This window comes from Agelaius tricolor, unplaced genomic scaffold (assembly GCF_023055355.1).
Source record: "Agelaius tricolor isolate 1412-34295 unplaced genomic scaffold, bAgeTri1.0.p SCAF_62, whole genome shotgun sequence".
NCBI lineage: Eukaryota > Metazoa > Chordata > Aves > Passeriformes > Icteridae > Agelaius > Agelaius tricolor.
Window position 1 is genome coordinate 504,783 of NW_027269322.1, and position 6,000 is coordinate 510,782.

Below are 6,000 nucleotides of genomic sequence, written 5' to 3' on the forward strand. Positions count from 1 at the left end.
CAGAATTCAGAGGAATTGTGGAAGAATAATTAAATTTTCCTGATGCCTCCATATTTTCCTGTTAACTGCAAGGAGCAGGGAAGGCTCAGGCAATTCTGTCTGCTTCCCAGGTTCTGAAGTTTTCTGTTAGTGTCCTTCAGAGGAAGAAATTCTCCCGTGGAAGAAAGACAAAACCGAATGCTTGGGGGAGACTGGAACCCTTGGAAAGGCTCCTCCACAATCCGCAGTTTTCAGCTGAAGGCTGGGTCCTGGCAGAATCTTGCTCCCAGGCTCTGCACATACCAATGAAACCACCAAAACTGAGGCCAGGCTGAGCAGCAAACCAGCGTGGTGATTGAACCTCAGCCCTTGAGAAGCACAGCCAGCAAGCTCCAGACAAAACCCACGTCCTCTGAACACGGAGGGAGGGAAATTCTGTCCAGCACGGGTCTCCCTGGCCTCCTGGCTCATAAACCCTGGAGATTATCCTGTCAAGCCACACCACACTGGCAGTCACTTCAAAAAACACATACCTGGAATGCCCATGACTTTCTGACAGGAAGAAAAGAGGTGTACTGGGGAGAGAGAGCCCTGTGCATTTTGACAGGTGGTAAAGACAAGGTAAAACAACATCAGGATCAGGCAGCCTGTCAGCCCAGCCACTGTCCCCGTGCCAGGGCAGGCTTTGGAGGCCCGATGGATAAAGAAGGAAAGCACATTGGCAGCACATTCATGGACAGAACTTTGATGAATTGCCTGCCCTCTGTTTATTGATGAATGGCTTCTTCAGGCACACAGGTGCGCTGAGAATCACAAAAGCTGCAGAAAACAAAGGGACATTGGGACAAGCCCAGGCAGGGGCATTTCCTGGGGACAAATGCTTAGCTCAGCTAGAAATGAGACATACAGGTGGGGAATATGTGAAAATGTGGTAAGAAGGGGAGAGAATGGGATTCAACAGACAGTCCAATAAATGGACTTCAGGGAGAGAGACTGGGGAAAGAGAAAAGACAGAGAAAATGAGAACAATTTTTGAAACTACAGACAGAAGACAGGAAAAATGAAAGTTTTAAAAGGGTGATAAAAATGGAGAAAGGAAAAGCTGAAAAAGAAAAGGAATTGATGGGGCAGAAAGAACAGCTGAAAGGAAACCAGCTGGGAGAGCAAGGGAAACTGTAGTTTAGGAGAAGAAAAAATAGGAAGTAGCAGAAACAGGGGACAACAGCGAGGAAAGGGAATGAGCTTCACCATGAAAGGAGTAAGGTAAGGGAGGACAGAAAAAGCAAGCAAAAGAATTAGAGAATAAAGGTCTGCAGCACTATCAAGTCTAGATTTGTCAGTGAAAGACTGTTTAGAGTGCAAGTCCTATTGAGTCTGGGGCAGAGGCAAGTGTGAACATGCTTGGAGATAAGGTGGAGGCTGGACTGTGCTTTGCATGTAGGAACCACTTCTGTCTTTATTAATGAGAGCACTGATAGCAGGGGGCACTGGGTACAGGCAACATGACTTACACATTTCAGCCCTGCCACCCAAAACCAGAGGGTGCTTTTGGGTCTCCAGGAGATGAAACAGCACCCAAAGACACAGGGTAACAGAATGCCTTGCTTACTCTAGGAATAAGTAAACTCTCATCTGCCTAGAGAGCACTGGCTGATGAAAACAAGATGGACTTTGCAAATTCTAGACCCGGAGCCCATTTTGGACTTGGAATGAACCTGAAAGCTCAACAATATTTGGACTCAGTATTTTGGTTACAAACACTGCAAGAATTTTAAAACTTTGTCTTTGGATTGCAGTTTAGATAAGGAAAAATGCTAATCCCAAGAAATGCTTAAAGTACTGCATGGATTTTGATTAATCTATAATGTGCAAAGAATTAAATATCCAAATCAATGTGCTGCTGAACATGCCAACAAAACAATGCTGTGGGGAGGCTGCAATGTAGTGGAACAGAGCTCTCCATATTACAAATCTAGCTGCTGAGCTTTGTAAAGCAGCAGACAGCATAAAGAATGAAAACAAATAACAATTTAATAATGAATTACAATAATTGAGTCGAGAGGAAGCCAGGACAAGAACCACGGCCTCAGAGCCCAACTGAGTTAAAATAGTACAGAGAGTGGAAATATATAATTTCAGACAATCCTGGGTGCTTTTTTCTAAAGGTGAACTGAGAGCTTTTTAAAAAGACATGAGCAGAGTGCAGGGCTGTGTATTTGTGCCATTGATGAAATCACTAACACCAACATGGGGTGGCTCTCGTCCTGCTTTACAGCAAACAATGCAGGCACAGCAGCCCCTTCCTTCTCCTGATAGCAATAATTCCCAGTGCCACTGATTGAAACAAATTGCTGTCAAAGCCACTTGTGTGGTTGGGCTTTTAAAAATATATTTTGCACCACAAATTTTGTGGTGTTACTGTCCTTTTGTGCTGGGAGAGAAAAAAATAACAAAAAAGGGAAAAAAATTCCCATTCAAATTCCCAAAGTATCTCTTTTATTATAAAAATTTCAGGTTTATGAGCATTTCTCAGCCTGCTTAATATGCAAATGTTTTTGTTCTCTCCTTTCACTTCAGCCCAGATTTCTAATGATGTTCAGATGTTTAATGTTAGGTGTAGGAATATTTAATCCTCTTCAGTATCTAAGTACCTAATTTATTTTGGTTTGAATGGGGTTTAGGTGGGAGTTCTATTCTGGGAATTCTTCATGCTTACCTAGACACATGAACAATGATAATAATAATAGTAGAAACAGCAATAAAAATAACAGTAACAATAATAACAAAGATTAATTCTTATCTTAACCACTGAGGTACCCTTAGAGGCTTCCTTTGGCTCATGGTTGACACCTACATCCAAGGAATATTTCAGAGCAGTGGAAGGCACCATCTGCTGTGAGATCTGTTGCACAAGGTCCTTCCCAAGCCTCCCCTCAGCTCACCAAAATGACTCCACAGGTGACTTCTGAAGGCAGGGGCATTCTGCCATCCCCACACAAGAAATGGAAGATGTTTCCCTGGAGAAAGGGCCAGGCAGCTTCCCCAGGGACATGATGAGAGCCTGTCACACCAAAAGCAGCAGACACAGATTCCCTGGCTGCTGCTTCACCTAATCCCTGGAAAGCCACAAGCTAAGGGAGAAGCTGCCATTTGTTGGGAAAGGCCACCAAAACCAGTGGGCCACAAGTGACAGTGTCTAAAGTGGAAACAAACTGTCCCAGGCATGAAAGAACTGTTCAACAGTCCTTGTCCATGCACTGGAAGTTCTGGTAAATACAAACCCAAACTTCATGTGAGTGGCAGGGGTACCCAATATATGATCAAGGCAGGTGGGACAGATTGCACAGTGAAGGCACAACTAGAATACTGTTGTCATCCTTATTTTACACTGATTTTTCCATTTCTCCACTCATGCTGCAGGTGGAATCACACATGGTAAATAAAATGTAGAGAAAACAGAAGTCAGAAGGTCTGAGCTCTGCAGAGGTTTAAGGGTGATGGTGCTAAGAAGGAAGAAGCCAGAAGATAAGAAGATATCTGTCCTCTTGTCACACACAGTCTTCCATGCCATCTGCACCATGAGGCTTGCAAAAAGTACCTGAGTTTCTCACACTTCTTTTTTTTTCTCTGTGTGTTTTCTTCTGCTCTAATAAAATACAAACCTGTCCCAGACACCTGCACAGCTCAGGGTTTGTTCAGAGCAGAGCAGGGGAGCTGAGAGAGCACAGCACCAGTTCTCAGGCAGTACAAACTAGCAGGATTCAGTCTTTCCACTTTCCAAGGGGGAAGGATGGAGAGGAGAGGCAAAGGAAGGGGACTCTTACAAGAATATGTTCCCATTTCCTGTTAGACTCGACTTTTTAGATGTTCAAGTGAGTATAAAAGGAAATCTAAAGAGAGAGAACCCATTCCCTACTGCAACTAATCCTTGAAGGCCAGATTCACATGGGGGTTTTTGTAGGAAAATTACAAAGAGTAATTTGCAGTTGATTGGCAATGAAAAAAGAAAAAATTACCTAAAGCTGCTGGGAAACCCTGATGGTGTGTGGGTATGCAGTTAGATGGGTTCACTCAGAGGCACGAGCAGCACTGAGTTTCTGGAATGGCTGGTACAGAATCTGTGGCAGTAAATATCACCATGTAAATCCTGACCTTTCCTCCTCCCTCCCAGGGGGAACCACAAATGCTTTTCATCTAGCCAGTATTTAGGAAGACAGTTCAGAAACAGGGGTGGAAACAGAGTCAGCTGAAGATGTAGGAGCCACTGGGGCTGGCTGGACAGGATCATCAGAACAGGATAAACACTTCTCATTTCAGCATCAGACTGTCTCTTCTCTCACTGCTTTTCCTGTCATGTTCCAGAAATGACAAACACCAACTGGACTGACAGTGTCACTTGAAATTAAAACAACTCTTTAATGCATTTAAAATTCCGAGTTTTGCAGCTTTGTGAGCTCCAGTGGATAGAGTGGCTGCTACAAAGCCTAATCCTAAGTGCAAATGCTCTCTCTGTTCTGGCTTTTCTGCTCCTATGCCTATGATGTGTTCCATCCATCCCATGGAGAGCCAGCCAGGACACTCTGCCAGGGATTGGAGTGTCCATGGAGGTGAAGCAGTGCCCCAGAGCAGAGTCCTGCAGGAAGAGCCGTGCCCCCAGGCTGGGGGAGAGCTGTGCACTCTGTATGGCCACACTGGATGGCCACTCTGTATGGCCACACTGGATGGCCACACTGGCCACCCTGGCCACTCTGTATGGCCAGGCTTTGTCAGCAGGGGACGGGGATGATCCCCCTGCCCAGGCACAGGCTGGCACAGGGAAGTGGGGCACACTCACACCTGGGAGCCACAGCCCTCTAGGTGCTCATTAAAGAGCTGGGCAGAGCAGTGTCAGACAATGAGGTGATGTCATGGACAAATGTTTATCATAAACACAGAGAATCCTGGCCTCATTTCACATGTGATTCCAGCTTAGGTGACCTCACAAGCCCTGTTACTCTACCACCTGCACAGCCCTGTCTGTTTTATGCTTCTTTTACCCTCTAGATCCTGAGGAAATTAATTAATTTGTTATTTTTCACAATCAGTCCCAGATGGATGATAACTGTCAGCATTTTCCAATTGCATTAATATTTATCATTTTCAAAGCACTCTATTCACACAAAGCAGTCCATCCTCACACCACTCCTGTGCCCTGAGCATTAGTATTTCCATTTTACCAACTGGAAATTGTAATGGGAAGTCAGAGCAATCCTCACAGTAGCTAAGGTAACAGCAAAATTCAGCACCATCCAAATACACCTGCAGCACATCAGACTTTCCTAATGCAAGCACAAACACACCTCACGGCCCTCAAGTAGTTTTTCTTTCTTATTTACATACAAAAATCCTCTCAGCTCTGGTAGTTCTTCCAACTTTCTGGTCTCTGGTAGAGTTGAAGAGCCAAGCTCCCAACCATTCCACAAATCAGGTTCCAAAACACTCTAAATGAGTACAGCCTCTTTGTGCCCTAAGATATTATATCCCAAATGTATTCCAGGTACAACCAATAGTTTTAAAAAGCCATCTTTCTAATTTATTCACTTCCTACGAGGTCACAGAGTCATCTAAATTCCTTGTGGGTACAGAACTGAGGTTCACTGAAAATCAGGCCCCAGATGAGCTTTGGTGAAATTTTAAAGTAAGCAATTAAATGGCTTGTAAAAGAGAGGCATTTCCAAGCTGACATCAGTAACTCTTGGAAAGAACTGAAACTCAGAGAAGCTGTGTTCTCAGTTGCAGTAGAGCATTCAGCAATGTGAAACTCTTTCCAAGCACATGCAATGGGGAGTAGTTTGATTTGTTAACAATAATGGGCTTACATACACAGCTGTAGGCAGGTGAAGGCTTTGGAGTCACTTTTAGCAGCCAAAGGCAAGTAAAGAAGAAACCCTGGCTAGTAGTTAGACAGAATTTGAATCCTGTAACCCTTCCTTGGGCAGTGTTTCCTCCTCTACTCTTGTCCCTACCAGCAAAGGGCAGTGG